Source organism: Rhagoletis pomonella, unplaced genomic scaffold (genome assembly GCF_013731165.1).
Source record: "Rhagoletis pomonella isolate Grant_MI unplaced genomic scaffold, Rhpom_1.0 Rhpom_scaffold_00008, whole genome shotgun sequence".
NCBI classification, from domain to species: Eukaryota; Metazoa; Arthropoda; class Insecta; order Diptera; family Tephritidae; genus Rhagoletis; species Rhagoletis pomonella.
The window spans coordinates 42,534,874-42,557,241 of NW_023458562.1; the positions used below are offsets into that span (position 1 = coordinate 42,534,874).

General features: G+C 37.5%; 1 protein-coding gene across 1 annotated transcript in view; it reads left to right on the top strand.

The window, feature by feature from the left end:
• The window catches only part of LOC118744895 (protein germ cell-less), a 34,378-nt gene that overhangs the window by 761 nt on the left and 11,249 nt on the right, over window positions 1–22,368 (top strand). The gene's annotated exons all lie outside the window — the stretch shown is intronic.

A 22,368-nucleotide genomic window follows, 5' to 3' on the forward strand; every position in this document is an offset into this window, starting at 1 on the left:
CAAAAATGTAACTCCAAAATGCCTAGACCCTAGGGAGCCTAGGTAAAAATCACAATTTCTATTGCTTGTTTCTAGTTGCTGACTTGAGCCTTTCCGTGTTGCCGTACAAGAGGGGGCCGCCAAGGGTATATAACATTTCTTGTGCATAAAGGCGAAGACCCCAGGCTCCAGAGGCTTCAATTGAAAATGTTGGTTCTGCGTAGGCGGCCCTTGGCCGCGCTTAGGAATTGTCTCTTATAATGACGATTGCTCGATTAAAAGGTGTTCGCACGAGGCGATTTTGCGTTCAACTTTTGCTTTCAACTCACGCAGGGTTGCACGAAAAAAAAGTTGAATGGCTAAATGTTGGCTGGCGACCAACTTTGTTGAAAGCGATTAGTTGAGAGGCCGTTCAACCAAAAGTAGAATGCAAAGTTGAACAATGCAAACATCTTTTTATGGCGAATATTTTTATATATTTTTTATATTTTGATATCTTTAGCGTGAGTTGAACACAAAAGTTTCCTGAAAAATCGCCTCGTGCGAAAGCCCTATTATGGCGACTGGGAATGGAATTGATGACTTGTGCTCGAAAGTAAACGGTTACCTCGCCGAGCTTCCTCACTTCTTCACTGCACGGAGCGTAACCCTCTCCCCTACGAAATCCTCGGCAACTTTATTCACCACCTGGACGAAGGATGTCAGACTACAACTAGGTATTCACGTCGATGGCGAAACAATACCGACGGTGAAAAACCCCAAAATCCTCGGAGTCACCTTCGACAGTCTGGTCCCATTCTCGGCGCACACAACCGCAATTGTCGACAGAGTACAGAGCCGCAACAATGTCTTCAAGTCAGTCGCTGGCCGGCAGCACTTGGGGCAAAGACAAAGAAACGTTGTTGGCAACATACAAGGCAATTGGCCGGCCGGTTTTAAACTATGCAGCGCCCGCGTTTTCGCCGGGGACTAGCAGAACGCAGTGGATGAAGCTACAGATCTGCCAGAATACTGCACTTCGGACAGGGATGTCTTCTGATGTCGCCCAACACCACCTTCACGACGAGGCCCAGATGCTCCCAATCAAGGAGCATAACACAGCCTGCTGAATCTGCAAATCTTGACAGAGTCGAAACACCAATCCCCGAAGCACCGTCCTCCTACCCTAACTAACAGTGTTTCTCTGGATCTAGTCCATTCAGACAGCGTGTATAACATCGGAAATCCTGATCGAACCATATCAACAATATGAGAAGTGAGGGTGCAGGTTAGAAACTAGTCCTTTCCAACTGCCCAAACAAGTGAAGCTACAATATGAGAAGTAAAGGTGCAGATTGGAAATCAAAGCTAAGGGGGGAGGCCCAGGAGGCAAAACCGCTTAAAAAGGGTGATAGTATCACAATTTTTTATAGCCTCTGTTAATTCATTAAAGCACTTTAAGCCTTTATAGAAAATATTTTTCTTGTCCACTTCCGTTCTATACTTCGGGAATCTGAAGCTGTTATTCTCTCTTAACAAATATGTATGGGTCTCATTTATATATCGTAGATTATCGCTAAGGTAATCCGGCAGGTTGTCCTTAATATTGTATACAAATTTCATAGCGTGGTAAAAAACTTGTTGCTTCACGCTTAACTAATTCAAGGTTTCAAACATACATCTTTTAGATGTGTCGTACGGTTTGTTGAGGATGAATCTCATCGCCCGGTTTCGCATTTTTTGCAGATTATCTACATGCGAGTTCCCCGCTAGGAAGAAAATCGTAGGGCAGTATATCGATGTCTGAGTGGAAGATCGACCTATCTCGGCAGCCAGTTCGAAAACGCCCAATCTCAGAAAACTTTTCAAGAACGCCCTACTTCAGAATTTTATTGAAAAACAATCTATTTCAGAATTTTATTGAAAAACACTATCTCAGAATTTTGTTGAAGAATGCCCTATCTCAGAACTCGGTTCAAAAATGCCCTATCTCAAACGAAAATATATTGAAAATAAGCTGAGATAGGGCGTTTTTGAATCGGCTGCTGAGATAGGCCGTTATTCAACCCAATTCTCAGGTAGGGTGTTTTCAAATCAAATTCTTAAGTAGGGCGTTCTTGAAAAATTTTCTGAGATAAAGCGTTATTGAAAATTTTTCTGAGATAGGGCGTTTTCGAACTAGTTGCCGAGATAGGTCGATTTTCCACTCAACCATCGATATGAAGTGGGGTTCTACTATTGACCTGTACACCAATGTTTTATATCTTCTTTCCAAGTACTTAGACGATCTTTTTATAAGGCCATTTTTTTTTAGCAAACTTCTTGACTGTATACTCAACGGGCTCATCAAACTTTAGTTTGTTGTCTATGTATATTCCTAGGTACTTGACACTTTTCACATCTTCGATATTTTCATCTTTGATTTTTAATTCACGGCTTACGGAGTCAACATTTGCCGCTCTGGACAATACCATAAAGTTTGTCTTTTTCACATTTAGTTTTAGTTTGTTTAAACACAGCCAATGATATAAAGAATTAAGATCTTCTTGCATTTTGACAATCGCATTTGATAGTTCCCTATCACTGGTCGTTACCAAGGCATCATCCGCAAAGAGTTTTATTTTAAAATGTCTGAGAGAACTTTTAATATCATATATATTAAAGAGTAGGGGCGCTAAAACTGAGCCTTGTGGTAAGCCGATGTCTAACGGCTATAGCCCTTACTGAGTAGAATTCTTTTTGTGTTGCTAAAGGAAATTAGCGCAGCACCTTTTGCACAGAACACCTTTCTGCGTCGGCGGCATTCAGCCGCAGTTAGGGATTATAACTACGGTGACCAGATTTCTGTGGCCAAAAATCGGAACACACAATTTGGTTTTTAGAATAAACAAAGAGAAAAAAAAAATTAAAAAGGTTTATTATTTTTTATGAAAATATAACTTACTATCTAAAAAAACATATAAAACAAAATTTCAAGATTTGTAGAATATTTATAAAAATTCGGCGAATTTTAATAAATGTTCATCATAATTTTCTAGCATTGATTTGAGTAGGCAGTTTAGTAGCACATTCAATTTTTGTACAATAAAGTACAAGTTGGAAGAAGCTTGGACTTACCGACGATTTTTTGCAATTTTTTGTTCGCGCACTTTCTTCCATACACATTTTGTTCAACAATTTTATTGTATTGAGAAAGTGAGCAACACCTTCCACAAAATTTACCAAATATCAACGGTAAGTCTTAGTTACTTAAAATTGCACTTTGAATTGAGTGGGTTACAAAACTGCATACTCAGAATGTTTCTAAGAAATCTAATTAAAAAGCTCAAAATTTTGATGAAACTGCCGAATTTTGCTATTTTTTGTACAAAGTTTAAAGTCTAGACTTACATGGTCTCTGTTATATAACGAGCCTCACAGTGTAATAAATATTAAATAATCGAAAGGGGAATAGCCAAAGAAAGCTAAAATGTCTCTTCCCTATTTATATTTTCGCTTATGTTTTTCATATCCACGATTTTTTGAGGGCATAAGTATTATTTTTTATAATTTCATTAATTATATTATTAATAAGGATGCTTGCTATGTTTATGGCTCACTTATATTCTATGTCCTTTATGATAAAGAAGGTTCTGCCTCGTTTGTACGAAAAATTGTTTTTGGGCCAGAGTACAAGGAGAGTCTTCTTCTTTTTATTTGGCGCTGTAACCGCCTAAGCGATTTTGGCCGAGTTCAACAAAGCACGCCAGTCGTTTATCTTCTGTGCCAACTGACGCCAAGTGAAGCCAAGTCCTTCTCCACCTGGTCTTTCATCGCAGTGGGGGCCTCCCTCTTCCTCTGCTACAACCAGCGGGTTCCGAGTAGAATACTTTCAGAGCTGGAGCGTCGGTGTCCATTCAAACGACATGGCCAAGCCAGCGAAGCCGCTGTATTTTAATTCGCTGCACTACTCATCTCATACAGCTCATCGTTCCACCGTCTGCGGTAATCGCCGTCGCCAACGCGTAAAGGCCCGTAAATCTTCCGCAAAATCTTTCTCTCGAATACTCCATGTCCATGCTTCTGCGCCATATACTAGCACGGGCATGATGAGTGACATATATAATGTGGTTTTCGTACGTCGAGAGAGGAATTTACTCCTGAATTGCCTATTCAGTCCAAAGTAGCACTTGTTGGCAAGAGTACGTCCGTCACGCTAGCTGACCCACTTCTCCAAAAAATGATAAAAATTACTTAGGAATTAGGTGCAATTTAAGGCCTCCAAAATTAATTTAAGTGCTCAGTTGGTTTCCGAGAAAATTGCAAAAATATATGGGTCCGCTAGCGTGAAGTCCACTAAATTTCTCGAACACTGGTAATTATTATTCAGGAAATAGGTGCAATTTAGGGTCACCAAAATTAATTTCGGTGCACACTCTGTTTCCGAAATATTCGCAAAAATGTGTTTTGGGTCAGCCAGGGTGACGCTAGTTGACCCACCCACTAAATTTCGTCGAACACTGGTAAATATTATTCAGGAATTAGGTGCAATTTAGGGCCTCCAAAAATAATTTAAGTGCTCACTCGGTTTCCGAAATATTCGCAAAAATGTGTTTCGGGTCAGCCACCGTGACGTCACGCTAGCTGACCCACCCACTAAATTTCGTCGAACACTGGTAAATATTATTCAGGAATTAGGTGCAATTTAGGCCACCAAAATTAATTTCGATGCACACCCGGTTTCCGAAATATTCGCAAAAATGTGTTTGGGGTCAGCCAGGGTGACGTCACGCTAGCTGACCCACCCAATAAATTTCGTCAAATGCACCAGCAAGCTTTCAGCGTAAAATGATTTCAGGGTAAAATTGTCAAAGCTCCCAATAAACTTCAGAGAATAATGAAATCATCAAGACAATTACAGTCCACACATTAAAGCTAAGTAGCATAAAGTTTGCATTGTGTTTTCTTGTTTTCGTAGACATCTGAAGATTTGAAGAGTAGGGGTGGCGCGAATTTTGTTTAGCACAAGGGTGCCGCGGTGAAAAAATTTTGGGAATGCCTACTCTAGCGTATTACGCTATTTTTTTCGGTCATATCAAAACATAATTATTAGGGGGGTCAATTTGTACGAGAGATTTTTTCGACTATGCGCGTGTAGTACAGAAGGATTCTATGTGTAATTCTAAGCAAATTTTCCGCAAAGAAGTGCTTGAATTTAGTGTAAAAACATGTTATAGGAAGTTTTTGGTATGAGGAATCCATTTGGGCACTTATCTTTTTCTTAAAACTTCCACCACAGTGAAATTCACATTTTCTTCGAACCCTATTTTCGCAATTTGGAAAACTCCAAATTGATTTTAGATCCATGTTTTCTTCGGCAAATTTACTTAGAATCCCAAGTAGCATCCTCCGCATAGCATAGTAAAAAAAAAGTTGACAAGCTCTAATAATTACATACTTTTTATGCATTTTTGAAACGCTTAAAATCAAGTTGTCCTTGTAATTTAGACCACTTTCAAATAATTAGTTATTATGAACTTACGTACCAAGAATAAGAAGTACCATATATTTATTATCTAATGGCATTTTTGTTTCTACCGAAACAGGTTACCTTCTCTTTGCCCTCTACGCACAAACACTAAGAGAGCAATGAGAAGGCAACATTTTTTGTAGAAGCGAAAACCCCATAAGCTTATGGCCTTATTCATAAAAAATAAAGTAGGTTTGAAAAGCTTTATAAAATGACATTTTCATATATTTTTTAATTTATAACCCTTTTTTAAAGCTACTTTGTTTTTTATGAATGAGGCTTATAACCCTTTTTTAAAGCTAATTTGTTTTTTATGAATAAGGCTATTAGTCTACACCAAAAAAAAGACAACCTCCTCTTCGTGTATAATTAGTTGGCCACAGCTGTGTTATATGCATATGTACATACATACGTATGCGTTTAAGTTTATATATACACATGTACATACATGACTAAACATTTTCACCTATTTTTACTTGAGAAACTATGACATCATTATTGTGTTTACAAGTACGAAGCTGTTGGAAAGCGTACGCTATGAGAGAGGACAAGCAAAACTGAAACTAATATACATAGTACACTGATCACTTGTGAACGTATGAATTCGGTAGATAAGGCATCTAACGGCAGATAAAAAATAAAATTTGGGATAAAAGCAACTACTATTTTAATACATAACTATTGTAATAAAACTGAATGTGTACATATACTGTAGTTAAAACGAAAAGTGTACCACGCTTATCCGATAGTTAATATACCAAGTGAATACTTTGTGATAAAAATCAACAAAAATACAAAAAGCACGGAATACTTTGGGTTTTCATCGGCAAATTTAAAAGGCGAATGAACATTTAAATTTGGGCTAGCAGATTGTGTTTTTTATTGGAAAATTGAGTACTGCTTACATGCATAGCATAAATGTGTCTACATATATGTATACAGACCGCGACAAAAGGTAGCACATCACATTTTTACCAGTTTTGACTACTTTTCCTTTGCGTTTTTAATGTTCATTACTTTTTTACCGAAGTTCAGCTTTTTACATATATAACAAAAACCATACAAGCCAAATTTCAAACTTTGTACACAAATTTTAAAAATTGCACAACCTTTTCATCCCAATTTCAAGTATTTTAATCAGAATTTCTTAATTAATTTTTGGTATGCAGTATAGTAAAGTGACAGTTTGAAGTTGCTAAAAAATCGCACTGATTTTTGATAATTTTTTTTCTGACGGTGTTATGCACTCTTCCATGTAACAAATTACTTTATATGGAAGAAAATGCGTGATTCCGACAGCAAAAAATTATCAAAATACAACGCGATTTTATTATACTAGAATTTAATAACCTATAAAACTGCATACCAAAAATTACTCTAGAAATTAAAATTAAAATGCCTGGAATTGGGATGAAAAGTTTGTAGAATTTTTATAATTTTTGTACAAAGTCTGAAACTTGGATTTATATGGTCAGATGCCACAATTGTTCAAAATGTTGAGGTGCTATCGTTTTGTCGCTGGCTGTATATGCACATATGCATGTACATTAAGGTGGTCCAAAAACAGTAAAGTCGGAATTGTAATGCTCTCACTCCCTAGGATTGTTCTATATCGTAAAAAAGTATACCCCTATTTTTTACCTCCCTTTTATTAGCTCGGGATGTAACTATGTAATATTGATGCGCCTAAACGATGTAGCGCCTTCTATTTTCAAGTTACATACCTGATGACAGTACGAATGGAAATTAAAATAGCGAGGTTTTAGTTTTTTAAACTATAATTTTATTTATTTATTTTGAAATCAAAAAATAGTTAGAGGTCGCTCAAAGCGCTCAAAGTTTTCCATGTATTTTTATATGGGAAAAATAAATTTTTTCGTAGAAATGGTATAGAATTCTTGAAAGTCAATATTTTTCGATCGGAAAACTCTGGTTCTCTTCAGGAGACTTTCAATAATAATACCCAATTGTTTATTTAACCATTTTTTAATTCTAACGATTTTTTATTGGTCGCTCATTGCATTTTTCGGGGTTTTTGTGGGGTTTTGGCGACCTATAAATTGTAGTTACAATAAAAAAAATGGTTAAATAAACAATTGGGTATTATTATTGGGAATCTCCTACAGATAAGCATAGTTTTCTGGTAGCAAAATATTGATTATTAACTATTATACTATACCATTTCTACGAAAAGTTGTTTTTTTCCCCATATAAAATACATTGAAAACTTTGGGCGCTATGAGCGACATCTAAATATTATTTTATTTCAAAATAAAAATAAGGGTATATTTTTTCGATATAGAGCATCCTAGGGGGTGAGAGCACAAAAATTCCGACTTTACTTTTTCACATGCATTTTTGGACCACCCTAATGTACATAAATTGTATGTTATACATATGTAAGTATCAGGACGCCTAACGACGCCTAACGAGAAAAAGTTGCTGTTTATTCTTCAATGAAATCATAAACAAAAAATTTTGTCTTAATTCAGTGTCATTCGTAGCAGCGCTCTTACACGATATGTATTTGCATATGTAAATGTAACTATTTGTATGTATGTACTCGTATGCGCCATATATTAGAACGTATCAGAAAAGTAGAGTTTACATATGGAAATACATGTCGTGTAAGAATGCTTCCAAATGCTGACTTTGAATAAAGGCCATATCTCGCAATTGGTGCATTTATACAGATTTGTACATTTTGATAGATAAAAATTTCTAGACAACACCACTCTGGGATCGATTAAAAAAAGTATGATGAAGTTCGTTTAAAAAAAAACTTTGTATTCAGGAATTTTAAATCGGTAATGTACATGTCCGTGGGCAATTCCATATAACTCATACGCCTGCCAACCCCCCATCTACACCTTCTACTAAACATGCCTTAATATAAATATGTACATTTTCTGTTTTAATTTTGTCCCGTTTTCTTATGTGGATAACTTGCTGGCTTAATATTTCATTTTAAAAATGGTATCAACCCAATGAGATCGTATCCAATGCAAATGGCGCGGTAAAATGAAAATGATTTGTCAAACTTCGAAATGACAGTTGATGTTAAGAGATTGATGGTAAGAAATTTTTGGTCGCATAAATATTTTTGCATTTTAATCACTTCTAATTGATTTAAATGCTGCTCTGCGACCACCAATTTCAACAAGCGCTTTAAATCGCCAACCAGGAAAAACTGACAAATTACTTTTCTATATGCAATCCAGACTTTCAGAAAAACTTGGTTTCATCAATTCCCCAACCGATATATGCTAGTGACATAAGCTTGTGAAATGAGCATCTTTGCAATAGTATATTTATGAGTTTTTTTTTTTTTAATTTTAATCCAATAAATCCTGAAAATGAAAAATAATCGAAAATTGATTTTTTTATCTTGATTGTTCTTCTAAGTAAAATCAAATTTATCTTTTAAAATACGACACGGCGATCAATGAACGAATGAAATCTATTTTGTTTAAATAATAAAATTTCTTAAAGTAATGAACTATATAAGTTTTTCCTCTCAAAAGGTTTTTTAATAAGTTTTTAAAAGTAAATAAAAATATGAATTTTAGAAAAAATTCACTTTTGTTAGCTCTACACGGAGTTGGTTTTTTAAATTTGATGTAAGACCATCTTTGTAGAGAATTTAATTCCCTATAAACCTACAGCTGCGGTTACGTATTCATAGAAAAAAATTATAGTTTAAAAAACTAAAACCTCCCTATTATAATTGCCATTCGTACTGTCATCAGGTATGTAACTTGAGAATAGAAATCGCTGCATCTTTTAGGCGCATCAATATTACATAGTTACATCCCGAGCTAATAAAAGGAAGGTAAAAAGTAATTCGATTTTCGGAATCATCGAGCAATTCTTCATAGGAATTGGATAGTGGCATTCACAGAACATTTTTGCTGTAAACCAGTGTTATTATTTTATACGTATTTAAAGCTGTTGACCCTGTATTCAGGAAAACTTGAGTAAAGTGTGATCGAATAATGAAACTCTTCTGAAAAGTAATGGTATTTTACTGTTTTTTGGGTCAAGGAACTCACTTTTGATGTTAATTTTTACCTAAAACTTACAATAAGTGTATGCCTAAAACTTACAATAAGTATTTGCTATTTTGTATGGCTTTTAATCGAAAAATATTATTTTTACTATTTTTAAGGCTGGGAATTCCATTTTTTATGCCTATTTCATTCTAAAAGTTATGCTAGATGTTATTACAAAGGTCTTCTTCTTCTTATTTGGCGCTGTAACCGACTAAGCGATTTTGGTCGAGGTCAGCAAAGCACGCCAGTCGTTTCTCTTCCGTGCCAACTGACGCCAATTGGAAACGCCAAGTGAAGCCAAGTCCTTCTCCACCTGATCTTTCCATCGCAGTGGGGGCCTCCCTCTTCCTCTGCTACCACCAGCGGGTTCCGAGTCGAATACTTTCAGAGCTGGAGCGTCGGCGTCCATTCGAACGACATGGCCAAGCCAGCGGAGCCGCTGTATTTTATTTCGCTGCATTATGTCCATGTCGTTGTAAAGCTCATCATTCCATCGTCTGCGGTACTCGCCGTCGCCAACGCCTTAAGGCCCGTAAATCTTCCGCAAAATCTTTCTCTCGAACACTCCAAGAGCCGCCTCATCAGATGTTGTCATTGTCCATGCTTCTGCGCCATATACCAGCACGGGCATGATGACTGACTTATAGAGCGTGGTTTTCGTACGTCGAGAGAGGACTTTACTTCTGAATTGCCTACTCAGTCCAAAGTAGCACTTGTTGGCAAGAGTGATTCTGCGTTGGATTTTCATGCTGTCATTATTGTCGGTGTTAATGCTGGTTCCCAAGTAAACGAAATCCTCTACATTCTCGAAATTGTAACTGTCAACAGTGACGTGGGTGCCAAGGCGTGAATATGCTGACTGTTTGTTTGATGTCAGGAGATACTTCGTCTTGTCCTCGTTTACGGCCAGACCCATTCGCTTTGCTTCCTTATCCAACTTGGGAAAAGGCAGAACAGACTTCGCGGGTTTTAATACCGATGATATCGATGTCATCGGCATAAGTCAGCAATTCCACGCTCTTGTAGTAAATTGTTCCTGAGCGGTTCAGTTCTACAGCTCTTAATATCTTCTCCAACATCAGGTTAAAGAAGTCACATGAAAGGGAGTCGCCCTGTCTGAAACCCCGTTTGGTGGCGAACGGCTCGGAGAGGTCTTTCCCAATTCTGACGGAGCTGGTGGTATTGCTCAACGTCATTTTACACAGCCGTATTAGTTTTGAGGGGATGCCAAATTCAGACATAGCGGCGTATAGGCAACTCCTTTTAGTGCTGTCAAAAGCGGCTTTAAAGTCGACAAATAGGGGGTGAGTGTCGATTCTTTTCTCGCGGGTCTTTCCCAAGATTGGGCGTATTGTGAATACCTGGTCTATGGTGGATTTGCCAGGTCTAAAGCCACACTGATAAGGCCCAATCAGCTCATTGACGGTGGCCTTCAGTCTTTCACACAATACGCTCGATAAAACCTTGCAACCTATGCTTAGAAGGCTGATCCCGCGGTAGTTGGCGCGAATAGCGGGCCAGTTCACACTTAAATTCCAGTCGTTCATCCATGCGTTCATCTGGCCATATTCTGACCAAGAGTTGATGCATGCACCTTATCAACTCGCTGCTGTACTTGAATAGCTCAGCTGTCAGGCTGTCAGCTTCGTACCTCGTCATAGTCATGTGGTGGAACGTCGAAGCCGTCATCATCGACTGCGGGGTCGGGTTCTTCTCTCCACAACTTTCCGTGCTGCTACCATTCAGTAGGGCGGAAAAGTGTTCCCTCCATAATTTCAGTACGCTCTGAACATCGGTTACTAGGTCGCCATTGTTGTTCTTACAGGAGTACGCCCTGAAACCTTCCGTAAGTCGCCTAACTCTCTGGTAAAATTTTCGGCATTCTTCCTGTCGGACAGCTAGGAAAATTATACAATTTTTTTAGAGTGTAGGTAAGAATTTGCGTAACTATCTGAGACCCTCATCATCCGTGATTACAATAATTAATAAGATATAGGTCTGACCTTTAATTAGTTAAGAATTACGTAACTATTGAGCCCCTTATCATCCGTGATTACAATAATTCAAATGCTTATAAAAATATAACAATATTCTGATCCGATTCGGCTGGCAGCTACGACTTTGAAAATAAAAATTTTGTTAAAAATTTTCATTCCTGGAAAATAAATTATTATTATATATCCACCTATATATTTAGCTTGCTATAAGCACAAACCAATCACATCAAAAAGCATTAAAAATGAATTACACAAACTAATTACGTTACAGGTTCCCCAAATTCTGAAACAGCCAAAGGAATGAGAATGAAGAATTCTTTTTAAAAAGCTTTAGAAAAACTTGACACATCTGGTTTGGCTTGTAAGCGGTGTTTAAACAACAACAAGATGCTAGATTCTTCAAGTGAAGATTAAAGTTCAGAGGATAGATCCTATATTTTAAACCCCAATGCAATTCTCATTACTTTTTATTAAATATAATGGCCCCTATTATGAGTTGCATTCGATCTTCGACTGTGGTCGAAAGTGCTGATCGAACGAATTTTCATTTGGTATTATGGCACTCATTCGGTGAAGAATAGCACTATTGGGAATTTCGCTCGTTTAGGTTGTTCACAATAGTATAGTTTTCACCGCTGAGAAGCTTTGTTAACAAATCGAGCAAACTAAATAGTGTGCTTATACATACTTATGTAAATTTGTGCAAATAAAAACGAAATAAAAAAGAAAGCGAGTTTATAAAAACGTGGTAAAAATGTGTACAACGGAGTTCTGGTTGAACGATTCGTCAGAGGATGAGAGCTTAGAAAACTGGCCAGGAGCATAAAACGTTTAAGAGAGTTTAAGTGTAATCTTTCGAATATATTTTGACATACAATATATTTAAGAAATTTTGTGATCCAAATCTATTTAAAATATATTAAAACTATAAACAGCTCTCAGAGATTGTGGCAACGGAGTAGTGGGATTTTTTTCACAAGTAAAACCAGCCTTTCGAGCTTGTGTTTAGTATTCACGACGTTAGAACGGCATGAAATTAATAAAAAATGTTCCAAATTAGTGTCTAGCCGCCAAAAAGTAAGAAAACAAATGCAAAATCAAAAATTTTTCACAATTTTCTAACACTTCGTTACACCAACGAAAGCAAAATTCTGGTCGACAGAAAATTCGATACTCCACGAAAATTTTAACACGCTTGCATAGCTCATAATACAAATTTCACTTTCGATCTTCGATCTTCGATAGCCAGCGAAGATCGAAAATCGAATGCAACTCATAATAAGGGCCAATGTTCCAATTTTTAAATTCAAGTACTAAATAAAATAAACATTATTATAAATTACTAACTTTTCCATTTTTTTATTTACCTAAATAACTTAATATAATTTTTTCTTAAAAATACTTGACATCCGCATTCGCATCCGCATCCGCGGATGTTAGCTGTTAGACATCCGCATCCGCATTCGCATCCGCGGATGTCTAAAATTCCACATTCGCAACATCCCTAGTATCTAGAGGGAGTCGTGCTTTGTAGCTTACAAAAAAGTTGACTTCATACAAATAAGGCGCACTCTAATGTATGTGTGTATGGTACATATCCATACATAGTACGTACAGTGACGGGCAAAACTGTAACATGGTGTAACACTTTTTACTTCAGCCATCGCTATCTTTCCAAGTTCCAACGACTTTCATAATTTTGTTGTATATTCTTATTGGTACACCTGTGCTTCCTCTCTCATAATGATTTGAAGTCAATCCAACAACAATAATAAAACCAGCAGACAAAAATGTAAATTAAGGCTTATGTTACAGTTTTGCACTTATATATTTTTAATAACTGTTTGACAATTTTGACGAAAAAAAGAATTGTTAACACAATGTTCGGTACCCTTTTGCTTGCTTTATTCCTGGGTGCGATTTGGGATACCTTATTTGTATCTCTGTAAAAATTGTGGAGGTATATCCTCCCATATATCCTTAGTTTGCTTTCACAGCTCCTGTACTCGATTTTACGGACTTTGATACTTATTAAGCTGTGCTTTTAATTGATTTCGCAGATTATCGATGAGATTCATGTCCGCGGATTGTGGAGGTCATTTCAAATTAGCAAATTTTTGCTTTTGTATACAGGCTTTGCGAACATGTGCAGTGTGTTTTGAGTGATTTTTCAGCAGAAACTCTTGCATATTTTGCTGAAATATGAACAGATACTGTTCCTTACGCATAATGCGTACTAACGGACCAACAAAATTTTTTAAATACAACCCCAAAATATTTTTGACGGACCACTGTGATTCACTGTTTGCCTTACATGATGCGCATGGGCTTAATTTGGGTCTTTGATCCAATACCATGCCCGGCCATCTGATTGAAAGCGATTAATTTAGTCTAGTCAGACCAAATAACCTTCAATTAAAACTTAAAAATATTTTTTTTATTGCATTCTGAACGGCCTAACATATCCCAATATGCAACGGTCCGGGTTTCGTGCGATGCAGCAAAACGCTACCACACTCGCACATGTATTTTGATCAAATTTGCTTTTTTCTTCTTTTGTGATCCTTTGCGCTCAATTTGGCAATTCTTCGCCTCGCTGTCTACTGATTTGCATTAAAGTTTAATACCTTAAGCGCTTCTGAAATAGCGGCTGTATCGCTATTTGCTGCTAAGTTCACAAGATATCGTAATATTTTTTGACAACCATCCTTTATCCTTGGGAACACTTTAGGCTATATTTTTTCTCAGTCTTAACATTTTCAAGTAGCAAATTCCACATTTTTTTGCCACTTTTCGTGCGGTCCCGCCTTTCCGCAGTAAATCTATTATTTACATTTATGTTTCCTGATTTACTATATTATTTACTGGTGATTACTTCTTCAATAAATTGCAATACAGAAAAAAGTCATCTGACTTCCAACTAAGTAAGAGATAACTGTCAAATGCAAAACTGAGAGTGAGTGCAAAACTGTAACATTTGGCCTAATTTACATTTTTGTATGCAAGTCTTTTTATTGTTGTTGGATTGACTTCAAATCGTTATGAGAGAGGAAGTAGAGGTGTACCAATAAGAATATACAACAAAATTATGAAAGTCGTTAGAACTTGGAAAGATAGCGATGGCTGAAGTAAGAAGTGTTACACCATGTTACAGTTTTGCCCGTCGCTGTATGCAAACACATGTATATGCCTTCCTCACTAATTCTTTATATTGATGTTTCGTTTTGTCTTGGTAAGGCGTTTTACCTTAAAGGCTAATTTTCACTATGAGTGAAAACACATTGCCAAATGATACCAAAAAACGGTTTATCGATTGATTTAGGTCAGAATATGTTTTCAGTCATGTATATACGCTGCTACATCGGCTATACGTCCGTTTTTGGCTTTTTTTTTGCAGAATATCGGGTGAAGGTATGAATAAAGGAGATAAAGTTGTGTCAAAATATGTCGACAAATTTTGTCGGCAAAATATGATATAGTGAAAACCAGCTCTAACTTATACTTGTTACACATACATTCAATATGTTCACAAATATTTATTGTTATTCTTTGTATTTTAATTTTTTCAACCAATTTTGTTGTTTCTGTAGGCGTATTAATAAACAAATGTTCGAGTGCGTTGCTGGGCTTGTTCCGCTTTTATTTCGCATCGAATACGCTGCCACTGTGGTAGAGATTGCTAGCGTTCCGTCTCTACTCCACTTTAACAGTTGTTCATAGGTTCGAAACCTGGCGGAGGTTGTTCTGCGAGCGCGTATGTGCTTTATAAAAATTGTTAGTATGTATGTGCATAGTTCAGTCATATAAAAAATATACTCTGATTTGTATAATCACTCAAAACAGCTCATCAACTATGGGCTTTCGTTGAAATTATAACTTTGACCCATGTTGTTTAGCAAAGATGTTGCAGCTGTAAAATAAATCAACTAAAATGGACTCAGGCTTGTAGATTTGTAACGTTAATAAATGTGTAGTTATGTGGTCTAAACTCCCTGAGTTACAATATTTTAATTTGTGTTGTTTTAATATCAAGCGAGTGAGTGTAATGTCAACTTCAATGGATTCGGCATGATAGAAAAATGTGTCAAAGTATTTAACGACTTCATAAAGTGATTTAACTCCAGTGCGCCTATTCCAGCACAACTTTAATCAGTCTATATAGTGAACTTTTTATTTTGACTTATATCTTCGCTATTATTTCACTTTTTTCAATAGTTAAAATATTAAAATACAGAGAATTAACATATCTCTTGGAATATTAGAAAAGCTCGACACATAATTATTTTGTTTTAACTGTTTAAACAACTAACAAATATGAGCGAACGAATGCACGCGATGCTTATCGAAGCAGTGTGATATCCAATTTTAATGTCCTTGGAATATGAGTGAGGATTCTTAATTTCGACCGTTTAATATCTCCTTTTCATATGGCGGGAGATTAGCTCACCCTCGTTTATGAAAAGAAACTGTCAGAAGAATCAATTTTGCTAAATTTCAAATTTTGGTTTAATTGTGGTAGATTGCAAAAACAAATGATTTATAAAAAGAATGGAATGTCCGGATCCTTAATGGGGAAGGTGCCTCTGCCCGGCTGGTTGATGTCCTCGTAAGGACAAAAGCTGACATCACCGCCATCCAAGAAATGCGTTGGACGGGGCAAGGCAAACAATGTCTGGGGCCTTGTGATGTCTACTACAGCTGTCATTTAAAGGAGCGCAAATTCGGAGTTGGATTTGTGGTGGGAGAGAGACTCCGTCGCCGAGTACTGTCGTTCACCCCGGTGGACGAGCGTCTAGCCTCAATCCGCATCAAAGCGAAATTCTTCAACATCTCGCTCATCTGCGCCCATGCCCCGACGGAAGAGAAGGATGAGGCATCCAAGGATCTCTTCTATGAGCGCTTGGAGCGCACGTACAAGCGCTGCCCCCGTCATGATATCAAAATCGTGCTTGGCGACTTCAATGCCAGGGTGGGCAAGTAAGGGATCTTTGGAACCACCGTCGGAAAATTCCGCCTCCACAACGAAACGTCCGACAACGGATTGAGGCTGATCGACTTCGCCGGGGCCCGCAACATGGTAGTATGCAGTACTAGGTTCAAGCATAAAAATATCCATCAAGCTACGTGGCTGTCTCCGGATCGAAAAACGAGAAACCAAATCGATCATGTTGTGATAGACGGAAGGTACGCTTCCAGTGTTTTAGACGTACGCACACTCCGAGGCCCAAACATCGACTCGGACCACTATCTTGTTGCATCCAAGATACGCACCCGCCTCTGTACAGCAAAAAATGTGCGCCCAAATACGTAAGGAAAAGCTTAACGTCGAAAAGCTGCAATCTCAACAGATAGCCAGTGCTTTCGCTACTCGACTCTCACACCTGCTCTGAGAGAGCACTCTTCAACAAACCGACATATGTGAGCAGTGGAACCACATTTCCCGCTCATTAAGTACCGGCGCCGAAGAAGTAGTCGGATTTCAGCGAGCCCGCAAAAACAACTGGTACGATGAGAAGTGCCAGAAAGCTGCAGAGAAAAAAGATGCCGCCTACAGGGCCACGATGGGATTCAAATGTCTTCGGTCCAGCGCAGAGGAGCACTACACATTGCTTCTGTATACCGTAAAGTGTCCGCGGACGCGGTCCTAGTTATTTCTGGCGTCACGCCAATTGAGCTACTCGCTTACGAGCGAAAAGAGATCCAGCGCGCGAGCAACTGATCCAGCAGTGGCAAAAAAACTGGAACGCGAGCACAAAAGGTCGATGGACGCACTCCCTGATAGCCGACCTTCAAACATGGCTGAACAGACCACATGGGGAAGTCGATTTCTACCTGACGCAATTCCTCACCGGTCATGGTTACTTCCGAGAATATCTTCATAGAATGGGAAGGGTGGACTCACCGTTCTGTCACTACTGTGGAAACGTCGAAGATAACGTGTACCAGACATTCTTCACCTGCGAACACTTCTTGATTTTGCGCAGAATGTTGGAAGAAAGACGGAGACAACTCCTAACAACATAGTTGGGGTCTCCAGCGCAGAAAAGTGGGAAGCAGTTGCGAGATACGTGAAACTCGTACTCCGCTGCAAACGAGAGGACGGTTGTCTACTGAGGACACCCGAATGAAACGCCCCTACAAAAGAGCAGCCCCAAGGCTCTAGCAGCGCGCTCCTGCATCTGAAGACATGCAGAATTGCGGTGCCAGATGCGGGATTCTTGCGCGGGCGGTGGGAGTTTGGGTTTTAGTGGGAAGCCCAACACGCTTCGGTGGGAGTCCCACGCTCGGGGAAAGATAGTATAGAGACTAGCGCCCCCGGCCAGTGCATAAAGCATTTCCCTCTCCTACGAAAAATAAAAATAAAAATAAAAAAATAATAATATTAACATGTACATAATCTTCTAAGACCGTGGATATGCTATTAATTTTCGGTGATTGGTAAGAAGTGGTTACACTGTGTTTGCTGATTGGTGAGCGCAGGATTACTTTTTAAGAAATTCCTTTCTCCATTTCATGAAAGATGGCACACAATGCCATCACTAAAGTAACAACTAAAACGCATCAAAATTTAAGTCGGAAAACGTAAAATGGAAAAAACAAATTATATTCTTCTGTTTTTAATATTTAATTTTTATAATAATATTTTATAATATGTATTCTAATATTTAATATTAATGCTTTTTCCAAAAATAGCGTATTTCCGCTCTGAAAGATTAGCGTGTTGTAGCGTGCTGTGTGTAACAACAAATGCATAGTGATTGCCAATCAAAATTGGTAGCATAATCACGACCTAACTGGCACTTCCTAATACATATGTATGTCGTAATGACCTTGACATTATTTCCAAATTAATATAATAAAACAAGTCGCTGCGAAGTGTTTGAGTAGCATTGAGTATACATATATGTATGTATGTATGTCTGTATGTCTGTATATCTGTATACGAAACTTGTTTGCGCGTTGTTGATTATTTATGTTTCGATTTTAATTTGTTTCGAACGATTTCCAGCTATTTACAGTGGCGGAAAAAAATAGGGACGCGACATTTTATCAAGTTTTGCCTATTATTTTTTTATATTTCGTACTTATTACTCTTTATTAAAGTAAATTTAGATACAATGTTCCAACATTGCACAAAGTTTGAAATATGAATTTATATGGTTTTTGATAATGAGTTTTGATAATGAGGTACTGTGAAAAAAGTTTTGAGTCGCTTTCCCCTTGCGACTGCATTGAGCGCGTTGTTGGTCGAGATCTACACGTCGTACGCGAACATATAAATAATGCGTTTATTGGAAATTTTGTCCTCTACAACTTTGCCATTTGAATGTGCCACATACTTCAAATAGAAATTGCTCAAAATTCGAAAAAAGCGCGTCACTTACCTAATTTTGGGCATTTTTTGCATATTATTAGCAATAGAATCGAATTCTTTACAAATTTGTTCTCCACCTTTTTTCGCGAGAAATGCAAAAATCGCGCGCAAATCGTTCAAAACACAAAATCCAAGATGGCGGACGTTTCCCATATCGCAATAGGGAGGAAAATTTTAATTTTGTGTTCACCTAAACAGGAGACACCAAACTGCGTTAAAAAATTTCGTCCTGGAATTTTTTCGTTGAAAAAATCGAATGCAAAATTCGTGCACAAATCGTAAAAAACACAAAATCCAAGATGGCGGACATTTCCCATATCGCAATAGGGGGAAAAATTTTCATTTTGTGTTCACCTAAACAGGAGACACCATACTGCGTCAAAAAATTTCTTCCTGGATTTTTTTCGTTGAAAAAATCTAATGCAAAATTCGTGCGCAAATCGTAAAAAACACAAAATCCAAGATGGCCGACATTTCCCATATCGCAATTGAGGGGAAAAATTTTCATTTTGTGTTCACCTAAACAGGTGACACCAAACTGCGTCAAAAAATTTCTTCCTGGAATTTTTTCGCTGAAAAAATCGAATGCACAATTCGCGTGCAAATCGTAAAAAACTCAAAATCCAAGATGGCGGACATTTTCCATATCGCAATTGGGGTAAAAATTTTCATTTTGTGTTCACCTAAACAGGAGACACCTAACTGTGTCAAAAAATTTCTTCCTGGAATTTTTTCGTTGAAAAAATCGAGTGCAAAATATGCGCGTAAATTGTAAAAAAACACAAAATCCAAGATGGCGGACATTTCCCATATCGCAATTGGGGGAAAAATTTTCATTTTGTGTTCACCTAAACAGGAGACACCTAACTGCGTAAAAAAATTTCTTCCTGGAATTTTTCCGTCGGGGTTAGATCGCCGAAACAACAGCCCTTGGTCGGGTAAAACCCGAGTCATTCCGGTACGTAGAACCGGCTGTCGTGGGAATGTCGGAATATAATCTGTGGTTCTGCTTCACCTGTCGCTGGGTTTACGTTAAAGCCATGAATACATATAACATACCATCTTTTGTTTGCAAAATGGGGAGCTAAATTCATTTGTTCGGCATTTCCTCTTACTCTCGTCTTCTATTTTTGCAATCTTGTATTAGCTCTGATCCAGTACTCAATGAACTTACAGGTTTTTTACACGAACTTGCAGTTATCAACGGTCCTAGTTAAATTGATTTCAGTATTTTGTTTTTAATTTTCGCCTTGTTTTTTATTAATAGACTACTAAACCTAGGCCTAAAACCATATACGAATATCAAAACTAGTTGCAACAAATGAGTTCATACATATGTATGTATACATATATGTAGGTATAAAGCCGTATGCATGGCCGGAGTTTGCATAATCGGAAGCAATAATCAATTGTACCGCATATGCCTGAATGTATGCAACCATTTGCAATAGCACAGGACACTTCTAATGAAATAAAAGTTTGCTGCTGCAATACACATGCTTAGCCCCTCGAAATTTTCTGCTGGGCTATTTATTTATTTACCCCTACCGAAACCTAAGATGTATACGCATCAAAAATTCTGAACGGTTTGATACATTGGGCACGTTCAGAAGGCGCAACGGCAGTGTTGCCGTTTTAGCCCTTTGGTGGCTAGATTTAGCTACCACATACGTTTTTTGGCCACATAAATTTAAAATTGCCCCTAGCCCTTTGGAGAATTTATTCATACTTGGCATGAAAAAGTTGTATATTTGCTTAATTTAAACTAAGAAAGACTGATGCATATACATTAGGGCGGGTCAATTTGTATGGATCGATTTTTTTTCGACATCGTTCCTAGCATATTCGGATTCTTCATAAAATTCTAAGAAACAAATTCCTCCAGACCATTGCACTAAAGTCAATTTCGAGCCTGCGCATTTTTAAAAGAAGATATCTTATATATAGAAGTGAATTGCTGTCCGTTAGTCTCGCTAAGACTCGAAAACGGCTTGACCGATTTGAATATTTTTATTTTTTTTTGGTTTGTTTTTTATAATAACCGGATGGTTAAAACCAGAAAAAATAGAGAGTTGCCACCTGTTTAAAAATTTCAGTATAAGTAAATTAATGAGATAAATTAGATATTACAATATTTAAGAAAGCTTAGTACTGAAAAAAATTTTGAGTCGGGTTGCCACCAATTTCGAAAATTTAATTCAATTAAGTTCATAAGATAAAGGTTGTATTATAATATAGGTGTCAAACGAAAAGTATTTGAAACATTATTGATTAAGAAATATTTCCTATAGGCCTGCCACCTACCTGAGCGGTAAAAACTAAAAGCCATACTCGCAAATATTATTCAAAGCTTTTTAAGCAGTGTGCGCTTTCACTCATCAGCACCTGGGTTCAAAGCAACATCGCAAAAAAATATAGAAAAAGGTTTTTTCTTAACAGCGGTCGTCCCTCGGCAGGCAATAGCAAACCTCCGAGTGTATTTCTGCTATGAAAAACGGCTTCTCATAAAAATACAATCGCCGTTCGGAGTCGGCGTAAAACTGTAGGTCCCTCCGCTTTGTGTGACAACATCAAGGCGCACACTACAAATCGGAGGAGAAGCTCAGCCATACACTAACATATGTGTAAGCGCCAAGAGAGTACGCGAAAATTCTCTCCCAAAGAGATGAAAAAGCAAAAAAGTAAACGAACAGGAAATTACCCATTACTTGCAAAAACCGGAAGAAGAAGACACACCAGCTGAGTTTGTTTATGTTTTATTTGTAAACAAACTGAAATTCATGTTGCCTCCATAGAAGAAAAAAGGAAAGTGAACGTTCAATGTTCGCCAGGAACATTTCTAGAAGTAAAAACTAGTTGGCGCTATCATTAAGTCACATAGCAGGCAGCCAAAAAGCATATAAATTCCAAAACTCGGAAAATGCAATTTTAGTTGCGTTCCCCAACTTTTCTGGGTTAAAACCTGTAAAACTGTCAAAAAGCAAAAGAAACCAGAGAACCGAGTACGGGAACGCTTTCTGGTAAATTCCTGTAAATTCCTGCAACTTCCTGCGAGTTAGGGAACGCAACTTATTGCAACCATATGTTTTGTGATCATATGTTTTCGTGTTGGATAATTTTTGCTGACTAAAATTTTGCCAGTACAAAATGAACGCTTCTCTTGCATCAAAATGAACGCTTGCTCTCTCAATTTTTGTGTGTTGGATAATTTTTTGTCGTTATCGAACGCCATCCAGTAAAAATTTGGAAAAACTATTACAAATTTTTGACTTGTCGAACGCACCTATTATTATTTTGAAGCTCGCATCAATGTGGAATATTGTAACTCCGTCAAGTTAGTGTTTATTGATGGCAAACAAAGTACTATCATGTTTGGCAATGATATCACCTCGAGATAAAAAAAAAAACAAAAGCCGAAGGATTAGCCGAAGCAGTTCGTACAAATCTTCCACATTTGACTAACAAAAAAATATGGCC